Here is a 16,631-nt window from a genome sequence, read left to right as displayed (position 1 = left end):
ATATATATCATACAGGGATCACATCATATATCACATACACACTTATTATATATTTGTAGTCGGTGCTCAATCGTATAGCGAGCCTGTATAGCGAGCCTACCTAACTGAACCCCTTACTAAACTCCTGTTCCCTACTATCCTGTAACCTATCTAAGCAGTCTGAGTTATGCCATATACTGCCGCGTAGGAGTACACCTGAAAAATAGAGGGCAAAACTCATAATGAGAACACAGCGCTATTAATTCGTGCAACAACCTTGTGACCAAGGACTGAAATGCATTGTGCGTTACCGACTATGGAATGGGGGTATAGCGCATGTAGGTACTGGCTCCCCGGCACCTGTATTACCTAACTACGTATGCTGGCACACCATGATGTGACGCCGGTGCAGCAGGCTTAATGCTAAGGGAATGACTGGATATAAAGGACGGATTGCTGTAAAGAATTAGCAAGAATACGAACATGCTTGACAAACAACTTGCAGTGAGTGCTGCCCCCTAAACAATGGCATCTGCTGACCCCATTGGACCCTTGACATGCGGAAGCGGAGATTGCAATACTCAGCTGAGCATCACACATGGGACTTGCGAAAATGCCGTATGATGATAACCTGACAATAACATTCATCTTCTATACAATTTCAATAAGTGATTATTTACATCCCTGTAAAGTTCTTGTAACTACGGCCATGCACCTGCATGTAATTCCTCTAACCTTAGGAAACCACGACAACTGAAGGACAGCGCGTTCAGCCGTCCTGATGTCCCAATGGGGAATTACCTGGACGTCAGCTAGCCAACTGACTAAGCCAGCTGCCAGGGCTGACAGCTAGAGGGGCTGGATTAAAGAAGAGTGGCAAAACTCAAATGCAAGTAAGAACAAAATGCACTAGAGATATCCTCTGAGTGTCTGTCGTAAACATGGTGTAGGTATTCCAGACTGTGTGTTAGAAGATCTCTGTCGCTGTAGACGTGGAATAAGTCTCAACAGGGAACAACCCTATGCCCAACTCCAAGGGCTACCAATGTGCATACGCAAACGACCACCAAGTCACTGACCTAAACCTGTCAGGTTGCCACTGTAACCAACCTGTGGATGTGACCGGCAACGAAACCACTAACGCAGCAAGCATAACGATAAAATTCAACCAACACGTGATCACTAACATCAACCTGAAGCAGAGACGACAAAACCAACCACACAGAGCCAAGTCCCTGTATGCCCAACCCAAATGCTAAGTAAGCCTATGGGGCCATAACGACGTTTACCGCCAACCTGGAGTCGTGTCAGGTTGCAACTGGACCGACCTGTAGACGTGACAGGCCAAAAATAAATGGCAATCAACAACGAAAAATAAAGCTATATCCCTGCGCGTAACCCAACGGGTGAATAACATGACGTATATATAATGACACTGTCGCCAACCTGAAGTCGTGTCAGGTTGTATCCGGACTGACCTGTAGACGTGACTGGTCCAGCCGAATTTAAAGCCTGTACCAAAGTATGTGACTAACCTGAAGCCAAGATAAGATGTAACCATATTTAGCCTGTCGACTAGGCAACTAGCCAACCCGAACCCCAGAGATATAAATATGTATGCGATATATATATACCTATGCGCAGCTAAAAGGATGACTCACTGAATTATCCATGCACAGGTTCACCCAATACCACGAAACCTGCGCAGAGTCAAAGACATGGATGTATGGACTAAACACCATAACATAGCAAAACATCATGAAAACATATGTACCTAATGAACCTATGAATGTATACCGAGTAGGAGTACCATAAATGTAAGCCTAGCATGACCCCTAAGCAGACCATGACCATATGAACGTAGGTCCAGCATGACCAACAAGGCCATATGCACCTTACTAACACCACTACCGCATGCTCAACAATCTACGACCATATGCCCAGACAAACTATATGGGTGTATGTTCAAAACTGAGGGCGTGCAATGAACAACTTATGAACGTATGGCTAGAATGAACTGCATGAGCGAATATGCACTGAACCAACTATATGTACCGATACACTGACCAACTTGTACACCCCTATGGCCCGTACAAATAAAATAATTGCATTAAGCACTAATATATGTTACGCCGAGCGCTCCGGGTCCCCGCTCCTCCCCGGAGCGCTCACGGCGTCTCTCTCCCTGCAGAGCCCCGGTCAGTCCCGCTGACCGGGAGCGCTGCACTGACATGGCCGTCGGGGATGCGATTCGCACAGCGGGACGCGCCCGCTCGCGAATCGCATCCCAAGTCACTTACCTGTCCCGATCCCCGGCTGTCATGCTCTGGCGCGCGCGGCTCCGCTCTCTAGGGCGCGCGCGCGCCAGCTCTCTGAGATTTAAAGGGCCAGTGCACCAATGATGGTGCCTGGCCCAATCTTCCTGATTAGTTTCCACCTGTGCACTCCCTACTTATACCTCACTTCCCCTGCACTCCCTTGCCGGATCTTGTTGCCCTTGTGCCAGAGAAAGCCTTTCCTTGTGTGTTCCTAGCCTGTGTTCCAGACCTCCTGCCGTTGCCCCTGACTACGATCCTTGCTGCCTGCCCTGACCTTCTGCTACGTCCGACCTTGCTCTTGCCTTATCCCTTGTACCATGCCTATCTCAGCAGTCAGAGAGGCTGAGCCGTTGCCGGTGGATACGACCTGGTTGCTACCGCCGCTGCAAGACCATCACGCTTTGCGGCGGGCTCTGGTGAAAACCAGTAGCTACTTAGAACCGGTCCACCGACACGGTTCACGCCAAACCCTCTCTGACACAGAGGATCCACCTCCTGCCTGCCGAATCGTGACAGTAGATCCGGCCATGGATTCCGCTGAGGTGCCGCTGTCAAGTCTTGCCGACATTTCCACGGTGATTGCCCAGCAATCCCTAATGATCACCCAACGAAATCACCAGCTGGCATACTTGACCACCGTGACACAGCAACTTCAGTCACAGATACAGCAGCTGCTGCCGCAGATACAGCAACTTCAGTCTCAGACACAGCAGCTGCAACAGCAACAACCATCTCCTCCGCCGGCTCCTGCAACTCCTCCGCAGCGACCGGCCGCTCCTAACCCCTGCTTGTCCCTGCCGGACAAATTTGATGGGGACTCTAGACTCTGCCGTGGTCTCCTGCCTGGGAAGGCCCTGCCATGTGCCACACCGCTCGGAGCACCTCTCACAGTATCCTTTGCAATCCACCCCTGTGCCTCCCGCCGAGGAGGCTATGCAAGTGGATCGGTCTCGCCTGACCCCTGAAGAGAGGACTCGCCGCAGAAAGAAAGATTTACTTCTATACTGCACTGTGCATTACCGCACAGAACCCCTGCTCTTGAGCATGGAACTTTTTGTTTTGCCCAAATGCTCCTCTGAACTCCTCCTCGGTCTGCCATGGCTCCAACGCCACTCCTCTACCCTTGTCTGGACCACCGAGGAGATCATGAGCTGGGGTGCTTCTTGCCACAGAAAATGCCTCACGTCTGCTCCCAGTCCCGTCAGTCAAACCTCTGTGTCTCCCCCTTTACCTGGTCTCCCCAAGGCCTATCTGGACTATGCTGTGTCTCCTCCTCACAGTCCCCGTCCTGTTAACACTCTGCCCCGTGCCAAGCTTGACCCTCTTCCCTCCCTCCCCACCCCCACGCCTTCTTGTGTGCCCGCTGTTGATGAGGTTTCCCGGGGCTTCGCCACAGTCTGGAAAAAGACTCTAAAATTCCTCATACTAGCCTCATCCCGGGTGAAGAAGCTTGCCGGAAAAAAGAGAAGAGCTCCTCCTGTTTTTGCGTGGCTCTCCGCCAAGTATATCCGCTTCCGTGTCCCCAGTTTTTATCTGGGACCACGTTACCTTGGACCCTTTGAAGTTAAATACCTAGAGGAAGCCACTCCGGTCTCCGGGTCCTCAGACGTCTTCCGGATTAAAGAATTTTCAGGTCCCAAAAAGAGGGGGAGACCCAAGGGGGGGGTACTGTTACGCCGAGCGCTCCGGGTCCCCGCTCCTCCCCGGAGCGCTCACGGCGTCTCTCTCCCTGCAGAGCCCCGGTCAGTCCCGCTGACCGGGAGCGCTGCACTGACATGGCCGTCGGGGATGCAATTCGCACAGCGGGACGCGCCCGCTCGCGAATCGCATCCCAAGTCACTTACCTGTCCCGGTCCCCGGCTGTCATGCTCTGGCGCGCGCGGCTCCGCTCTCTAGGGCGCGCGCGCGCCAGCTCTCTGAGATTTAAAGGGCCAGTGCACCAATGATGGTGCCTGGCCCAATCTTCCTGATTAGTTTCCACCTGTGCACTCCCTATGTATACCTCACTTCCCCTGCACTCCCTTGCCGGATCTTGTTGCCCTTGTGCCAGAGAAAGCCTTTCCTTGTGTGTTCCTAGCCTGTGTTCCAGACCTCCTGCCGTTGCCCCTGACTACGATCCTTGCTGCCTGCCCTGACCTTCTGCTACGTCCGACCTTGCTCTTGCCTTATCCCTTGTACCATGCCTATCTCAGCAGTCAGAGAGGTTGAGCCGTTGCCGGTGGATACGACCTGGTTGCTACCGCCGCTGCAAGACCATCCCGCTTTGCGGCGGGCTCTGGTGAAAACCAGTAGCTACTTAGAACCGGTCCACGCCAAACCCTCTCTGACACAGAGGATCCACCTCCTGCCTGCCGAATCGTGACAATATATAATACAACACATGAATTTAAATATCCGATGTCTATTGCACAGTACAAAAACTACACCTATGAGTTGTGTTATTATTTTTCTGAAAATGTGTCAGTAACAACAATTATGCAATATATCCCCCTGCAGACGTGGCAGGTATAATGGGTATACACCGCCTATAAGTCGTGTTAACGTTGTTCTGAAGACTTGTCAGTAACAACAATTACGCAATGTACCCCCTCTCCTGCAGACGTGGCAGGTATAATGGGTATACACCGCCTATGTGTCGTGTTAACGTTGTTCTGAAGACTTGTCAGTAACAACAATTACGCAATGTACCCCTTCTCCTGCAGACGTGGCAGGTATAATGGGTATACACCGCCTATGTGTCGTGAGGCTGTTGCTGAGGAAACGTGTCAGTAATAACTACTGAGTCCCATCCCCCACTGACATGGTAGATATGAGGCCCTGACCGCCACAGCTGTATAAACACTAACGTGAGGAACGCATGTGCCCCAATGCTATGCAACTATATGCACTGCAGACACTACAATGCACCTACAAAAGTGCATCGATAAACACTATAACGTGAGAACTACATGAACTAATCATTAGCATGAAACTCTGAGTGTATAGACTGAATGAACTGTGTGTGCGTATATACAAACGAACTATATGAACAAATGCCCACTGTGAATGCTACCATGGCGATAACCACTTATCCATAGTATCGAAGTAACAAGCAGATATAACATGTGACAGCACCAGCGGATCTATGAGCGTATGTATGTGAGAGTGTTATGTACAGTATGCTTCCTACGAGCGTATGAACGACATGAAACCTACAAGCGTGTGTGCAGCATAAGTACTACCAGCGAGTGTACAGCATAAACACTGAGCGAACGTACAGTATAAACCTGCGGGCATGTGTACCGCATAATCCTAGGAGCGAGTATACTGCACAGCCCCCACGAGCACGCATACCGCACAAACCCTGCGAGCGTGTGTAAAGTATGAATACTACCAGCGAGTGCACCGTATGAACCCTGAGCGTATGTGCAATATAAATCCTACGAGCATGTGTACAGCATGAATACTACCAGCGAGTGCACCGTATGAACCATCTGAGCATATGTACAATGTAAATCCTATGAGCATGTATATACTGTAAAACGTATGAACAGTATAAACCCTGCGAGCGTGTGTAAAGCATGAATACTACCAGCGAGTGCACCGTATGAACCCTGAGCGTATGTGCAATATAAATCCTACGAGCATGTGTACAGCATGAATACTACCAGCGAGTGCACCGTATGAACCATCTGAGCATATGTACAATGTAAATCCTATGAGCATGTATATACTGTAAAACCTATGAACGTATGAACAGTATAAACCCTGCGAGCGTGAGTACAGTACAAATCCCACGAGCGTGAGTACAGTATAAACCCTGCGAGCGTGTGTACAGTATATATCCTGTGAGCGTGAGGACAATATATACGTACCCTTGAGTGACCCTTCAACTACCATGGACCAACCTCACTGACGAAGTGTTTGTTACGAAGGATCGGTGAAAGCCTAAGTGGGGACCGTAGCACTTAAGGAAAATTATTTATCAAAATTTCACATAAACCCCATTTTTTTATTTTTATGATCCGCATAATCGTATCTGTACACGGGTGGCAGGAGGATGCTGGGAATAACACACTCCCAATACGTAGAAAGGCTAAAGCTGAACCTACCTAAAAAGCCCTGACACGAATGATTAAGTACGTGTATGATGCTCGGTCATCTGATACCTCGAAGAACCCTCCCTTTTTTTTATTCTTATTTATACCTGTAAAGAGAAAACATTTCACAAAACTTTCCTAACGTAGCCATGCATGCGCTGCATGTATGTAACAAAGCTCCTGCAGCCAGGAGGCGTGCCTGCATATAATTAACCCTTACTTGTAATGTGCAGGCAGAGCAGCCAGAAAATGCGCTGGCGTATGAATGCTACGGGCGTATGAACAGTATAAATGGTACAGGCGTATGTACAGTATGAATGCTACGGGCGTATGTACAGTATGAATGCTACGGGCGTATGAACAGTATAAATGGTACAGGCGTATGTACAGTATGAATGCTACGGGCGTATGTACAGTATGAATGCTACGGGCGTATGTACAGTATGAATGGTACAGGCGTATGTACAGTATGAATGCTACGGGCATAAGTACAGTATAAAAGCTATGGGCGTATGTACAGTATAAAAGCTATGGATGTATGTACAGTATGAATGCTACGGGCGTATGTACAGTATAAAAGCTATGGATGTATGTACAGTATGAATGCTACGGGCGTATGTACAGTATGAATGCTACGGGCGTATGAACAGTATAAATGGTACAGGCGTATGTACAGTATGAATGCTACGGGCGTATGAACAGTATAAATGGTACAGGCGTATGTACAGTATGAATGCTACGGGCGTATGAACAGAATAAATGCTACAAGCGTATGTGCGGTATGAAAGCCACGGGCGTGTATACAATTAAACACTATGGGCGTATGTATAGAATAAATGCAACGGGCGTATGTACGGTATGAATGCTACAGGCGTATGTACAGTATGAATGCTACGGGCGTATGAACAGTATAAATGGTACAGGCGTATGTACAGTATGAATGCTACGGGCGTATGTACAGTATAAATGCTACGGGCGTATGTACAGTATGAATGCTACGGGCGTATGAACAGTATAAATGCTACGGGCGTATGTACAGTATGAATGCTACGGGCGTATGTACAGTATGAATGCTACGGGCGTATGTACAGTATGAATGCTACGGGCGTATGTACAGTATGAATGCTACGGGCGTATGTACAGTATGAATGCTACGGGCGTATGTACAGTATGAATGGTACAGGCGTATGTACAGTATGAATGCTACGGGCGTATGTACAGTATAAATGCTACGGGCGTATGTACAGTATGAATGCTACGGGCGTATGTACAGTATAAATGCTACGGGCGTATGTACAGTATAAATGCTACGGGCGTATGTACAGTATAAATGCTACGGGCGTATGTACAGTATGAATGCTACGGGCGTATGTACAGTATGAATGCTACGGGCATATGTACAGTATGAATGCTACGGGCGTATGTACAGTATGAATGCTACGGGCGTATGAACAGAATAAATGCTACAAGCGTATGTGCGGTATGAAAGCCACGGGCGTGTATACAATTAAACACTATGGGCGTATGTATAGAATAAATGCAACAGGCGTATGTACGGTGTAAAATGGTACGGGCATATGTACAGCATAAATGCTGCAGGCATAGGACCCGTAAAAGCTATTAATGTCTATGGCGTAATTGCTACCCACGTATGCACAGAATGAACAATATGGGTGCATGTTCGGCACTACCAGCGTCCATGCAGCATTGATACTACAAACGCATGCACAGCACGAACGCTACCAATGCACGTAGCGGTAACTCGTGACACGCCCCTGCTCTCAGCACTAAGAGCATATACATAAAATATGACCGTTTTTTTTTTTTTTTTTTTATATTTATCAGCCTAGAAACTGGGGGGGAAGGCTGTAGAGCAACTCATGAGGATCCCCCCCCCAGTGCTCAGCAACATCCTTCCAAATGCTCACACAGGAGAGATCAAAAGAAAAACCAAGCTTTGTGAACCCCCCACCTCATAGAACCGTGGGGGTGCGAGGTCTCACAGGAGACAACCCCAGAATAACATGCAGCGTGAACCTCCGATAGACTGTGGGAGTGGGCCTGGACTATCTGCTGACCAATCCTGACCGAAAGCGCGGAACCCCCATCTGTGTTCCTTTACCGGTCCCAGGAGTGCGGGTAATCTCCGCAAAATACTTGTTCAACCCACGCACGAAAAATGAAACCGGGGGCCAGGGCTGGCCGGGGGTCCCCTCCGATCAGCGGCTTACTTCCGGTGATCGGGCTGCGATGGAACACCGCTCCCCGGCCAGCCCCCAGCCACTTATCCGAACACCGCTCTGCGAAGACTTCCGGTCAGCTGACACACGCGTCAGCTGATCCATGTCACATGAAGGACCTGCGGCGACCGAGGCCTGCACCTCTGGTCCCCCGGCTCCCGTGACCTACTCACCAGCCAAGGGGGGGGGCGAGAGGACTCTGTGCCGTTTGCGGGAGCCGGGAGGACAAGCCCCATCCTCACACGCTGGAGACGCCGTTTCCCGTACAAACTTCCTGTCAGCGGACTGCTGACGTCTCACGTGACGAACCCGCGGCGTCAAGCAAAGGTACTGCCGCGGGTTCTTATAGCAAAATCCCGCCCCTCCCACAAATACAGGCTAATAAATTAGCCTTAACACATATATCATACAGGGATCACATCATATATCACTTACACATCCTCACTTATTATATATATATATCATACAGGGATCACATCATATATCACATACACATCCTCACTTATTATATATATATATATCATACAGGGATCACATCATATATCACATACACATCCTCACTTATTATATATATATCATACAGGGATCACATCATATATCACATACACATCCTCACTTATTATATATATATATCATACAGGGATCACATCATATATCACATACACATCCTCACTTATTATATATATATCATACAGGGATCACATCATATATCACATACACATCCTCACTTATTATATATATATCATACAGGGATCACATCATATATCACATACACATCCTCACTTATTATATATATATATCATACAGGGATCACATCATATATCACATACACATCCTCACTTATTATATATATATCATACAGGGATCACATCATATATCACATACACATCCTCACTTATTATATATATATCATACAGGGATCACATCATATATCACATACACATCCTCACTTATTATATATATTATACAGGGATCACATCATATATCACATACACATCCTCACTTATTATATATATATCATACAGGGATCACATCATATATCACATACACATCCTCACTTATTATATATATCATACAGGGATCACATCATATATCACATACACATCCTCACTCATATATATATCATACAGGGGTCACATCATATATCACATACACATCCTCACTTATTATATATATCATACAGGGATCACATCATATATCACATACACATCCTCACTTATTATATATATATCATACAGGGATCACATCATATATCACATACACATCCTCACTTATTATATATATCATACAGGGATCACATCATATATCACATACACATCCTCACTTATTATATATATATATCATACAGGGATCACATCATATATCACATACACATCCTCACTTATTATATATATCATACAGGGATCACATCATATATCACATACACATCCTTACTTATTATATATATCATACAGGGATCACATCATATATCACATACACATCCTCACTTATTATATATATCATACAGGGATCACATCATATATCACATACACATCCTCACTTATATATATCTATCATACAGGGAACACATCATATATCACATACACATCCTCACTTATTATATATATCATACAGGGATCACATCATATATCACATACACATCCTCACTTATTATATATATCATACAGGGATCACATCATATATCACATACACATCCTCACTTATTATATATATATCATACAGGGATCACATCATATATCACATACACATCCTCACTTATTATATATATATCATACAGGGATCACATCATATATCACATACACATCCTCACTTATTATATATATATCATACAGGGATCACATCATATATCACATACACATCCTCACTTATTATATATATCATACAGGGATCACATCATATATCACATACACATCCTCACTTATTATATATATATCATACAGGGATCACATCATATATCACATACACATCCTCACTTATTATATATATCATACAGGGATCACATCATATATCACATACACATCCTCACTTATTATATATATCATACAGGGGTCACATCATATATCACATACACATCCTCACTTATTATATATATCATACAGGGATCACATCATATATCACATACACATCCTCACTTATTATATATATATATCATACAGGGATCACATCATATATCACATACACATCCTCACTTATTATATATATCATACAGGGATCACATCATATATCACATACACATCCTCACTTATTATATATATATATCATACAGGGATCACATCATATATCACATACACATCCTCACTTATTATATATATCATACAGGGATCACATCATATATCACATACACATCCTCACTTATTATATATATATCATACAGGGATCACATCATATATCACATACACATCCTCACTTATTATATATATCATACAGGGGTCACATCATATATCACATACACATCCTCACTTATTATATATATATATATCATACAGGGATCACATCATATATCACATACACATCCTCACTTATTATATATATCATACAGGGATCACATCATATATCACATACACATCCTCACTTATTATATATATCATACAGGGATCACATCATATATCACATACACATCCTCACTTATTATATATATATATCATACAGAGATCACATCATATATCACATACACATCCTCACTTATTATATATATCATACAGGGATCACATCATATATCACATACACATCCTCACTTATTATATATATCATACAGGGATCACATCATATATCACATACACATCCTCACTTCTATATATCATACAGGAACCACATCATATATCACATACACATCCTCACTTATTATATATATCATACAGGGATCACATCATATATCACATACACATCCTCACTTATTATATATATATATATATATATATATATATATATATATATATATATATATATATATCATACAGGGATCACATCATATATCACATACACATCCTCACTTATTATATATATATCATACAGGGGTCACATCATATATCACATACACATCCTCACTTATATATATATATCATACAGGGATCACATCATATATCACATACACATCCTCACTTATATATATCATACAGGGATCACATCATATATCACATACACATCCTCACTTATTATATATATATATATATATATATATATATATATCATACAGGGATCACATCATATGTCACATACACATCCTCACTTATTATATATATCATACAGTGATCACATCATATATCACATACACATCCTCACTTATTATATATATATCATACAGGGATCACATCATATATCACATACACATCCTCACTTATATATATCATACAGGGATCACATCATATATCACATACACATCCTCACTTATTATATATATCATACAGGGATCACATCATATATTACATACACATCCTCACTTATTATATATATATATATATCATACAGGGATCACATCATATATCACATACACATCCTCACTTATTATATATATATATATATATCATACAGGGATCACATCATATATCACTTACACATCCTCACTTATATATATATATATCATACAGGGATCATATCATATATCACATACACATCCTCACTTATTATATATATCATACAGGGATCACATCATATATTACATACACATCCTCACTTATTATATATATATATCATACAGGGATCACATCATATATCACATACACATCCTCACTTATATATATATATCATACAGGGATCACATCATATATCACATACACATACTCACTTATTATATATACATATCATACAGGGATCACATCATATATCACATACACATACTCACTTATTATATATACATATCATACAGGGATCACATCATATATCACATACACATACTCACTTATTATATATCATACAGGGATCACATCATATATCACATACACATCCTCACTTATTATATATATCATACAGGGATCACATCATATGTCACATACACATCCTCACTTATTATATATATCATACAGGGATCACATCATATGTCACATACACATCCTCACTTATTATATATATATAGATATCATACAGGGGTCACATCATATGTCACATACACATCCTCACTTATTATATATATATATCATACAGGGATCACATCATATGTCACATACACATCCTCACTTATTATATATATATCATACAGGGATCACATCATATATCACATACACATCCTCACTTATTATATATATATTATACAGGGATCACATCATATATCACATACACATCCTCACTTATTATATATATATCATACAGGGATCACATCATATATCACATACACATCCTCACTTACTATATATATATCATACAGGGATCACATCATATATCACATACACATCCTCACTTATTATATATATCATACAGGGATCACATCATATATCACATACACATCCTCACTTATTATATATATATCATACAGGGATCACATCATATATCACATACACATCCTCACTTATTATATATATATCATACAGGGATCACATCATATATCACATACACATCCTCACTTATTATATATATATCATACAGGGATCACATCATATATCACATACACATCCTCACTTATTATATATATCATACAGGGATCACATCATATATCACATACACATCCTCACTTATTATATATATATCATACAGGGATCACATCATATATCACATACACATCCTCACTTATTATATATATATCATACAGGGATCACATCATATATCACATACACATCCTCACTTATTATATATATATATCATACAGGGATCACATCATATATCACATACACATCCTCACTTATTATATATATATCATACAGGGGTCACATCATATATCACATACACATCCTCACTTATTATATATATATCATACAGGGATCACATCATATATCACATACACATCCTCACTTATTATATATATATATATATCATACAGGGATCACATCATATATCACATACACATCCTCACTTATTATATATATATCATACAGGGATCACATCATATATCACATACACATCCTCACTTATTATATATATATCATACAGGGATCACATCATATATCACATACACATCCTCACTTATTATATATATCATACAGGGATCACATCATATATCACATACACATCCTCACTTATTATATATATCATACAGGGATCACATCATATATCACATACACATCCTCACTTATATATATATATCATACAGGGATCACATCATATATCACATACACATCCTCACTTATTATATATATCATACAGGGATCACATCATATATCCACATACACATCCTCACTTATTATATATATCATACAGGGATCACATCATATATCACATACACATCCTCACTTATTATATATATATCATACAGGGATCACATCATATATCACATACACATCCTCACTTATTATATATATATCATACAGGGATCACATCATATATCACATACACATCCTCACTTATTATATATATCATACAGGGATCACATCATATATCACATACACATCCTCACTTATTATATATATATCATACAGGGGTCACATCATATATCACATACACATCCTCACTTATTATATATATATCATACAGGGATCACATCATATATCACATACACATCCTCACTTATTATATATATCATACAGGGATCACATCATATATCACATACACATCCTCACTTATATATATATTATACAGGGATCACATCATATATCACATACACATCCTCACTTATTATATATATATCATACAGGGATCACATCATATATCACATACACATCCTCACTTATTATATATATCATACAGGGATCACATCATATATCACATACACATCCTCACTTATTATATATATATCATACAGGGATCACATCATATATCACATACACATCCTCACTTATTATATATATATCATACAGGGATCACATCATATATCACATACACATCCTCACTTATTATATATATATCATACAGGGATCACATCATATATCACATACACATCCTCACTTATTATACATATATCATACAGGGATCACATCATATATCACATACACATCCTCACTTATTATACATATATCATACAGGGATCACATCATATATCACATACACATCCTCACTTATTATATATATCATACAGGGGTCACATCATATATCACATACACATCCTCACTTATTATATATATCATACAGGGATCACATCATATATCACATACACATCCTCACTTATTATATATATTATACAGGGATCACATCATATATCACATACACATCCTCACTTATTATATATATATCATACAGGGATCACATCATATATCACATACACATCCTCACTTATATATATATATCATACAGGGATCACATCATATATCACATACACATCCTCACTTATTATATATATCATACAGGGATCACATCATATATCACATACACATCCTCACTTATATATATATCATACAGGGATCACATCATATATCACATACACATCCTCACTTATTATATATATATATCATACAGGGATCACATCATATATCACTTACACATCCTCACTTATTATATATATATATCATACAGGGATCACATCATATATCACTTACACATCCTCACTTATTATATATATATCATACAGGGATCACATCATATATCACATACACATCCTCACTTATTATATATATATCATACAGGGATCACATCATATATCACATACACATCCTCACTTATATATATATATATATATATATATATTATACAGGGGTCACATCATATATCACATACACATCCTCACTTATTATATATATATTATACAGGGATCACATCATATATCACATACACATCCTCACTTATTATATATATATCATACAGGGATCACATTATATATCACATACACATCCTCACTTATATATATATCATACAGGGATCACATCATATATCACATCACACATCCTCACTTATTATATATATATATATCATACAGGGATCACATCATATATCACATACACATCCTCACTTATTATATATATCATACAGGGATCACATCATATATCACATACACATCCTCACTTATTATATATATCATACAGGGATCACATCATATATCACATACACATCCTCACTTATTATATATATCATACAGGGGTCACATCATATATCACATACACATCCTCACTTATTATATATATCATACAGGGATCACATCATATATCACATACACATCCTCACTTATTATATATATTATACAGGGATCACATCATATATCACATACACATCCTCACTTATTATATATATCATACAGGGATCACATCATATATCACATACACATCCTCACTTATATATATCATACAGGGATCACATCATATATCACATACACATCCTCACTTATTATATATATCATACAGGGATCACATCATATATCACATACACATCCTCACTTATTATATATATCATACAGGGATCACATCATATATCACATACACATCCTCACTTATTATATATATCATACAGGGATCACATCATATATCACATACACATCCTCACTTATATATATATATATCATACAGGGATCACATCATATATCACATACACATCCTCACTTATTATATATATCATACAGGGATCACATCATATATCACATACACATCCTCACTTATTATATATATCATACAGGGATCACATCATATATCACATACACATCCTCACTTATTATATATATCATACAGGGATCACATCATATATCACATACACATCCTCACTTATTATATATATCATACAGGGATCACATCATATATCACATACACATCCTCACTTATTATATATATCATACAGGGATCACATCATATATCACATACACATCCTCACTTATTATATATATTATACAGGGATCACATCATATATCACATACACATCCTCACTTATTATATATATCATACAGGGATCACATCATATATCACATACACATCCTCACTTATATATATCATACAGGGATCACATCATATATCACA

The sequence above is a fragment of the Hyla sarda genome (genome assembly GCF_029499605.1).
Source record: "Hyla sarda isolate aHylSar1 chromosome 1 unlocalized genomic scaffold, aHylSar1.hap1 SUPER_1_unloc_26, whole genome shotgun sequence".
NCBI lineage: Eukaryota > Metazoa > Chordata > Amphibia > Anura > Hylidae > Hyla > Hyla sarda.
This window is presented reverse-complemented; position numbering follows the sequence as displayed.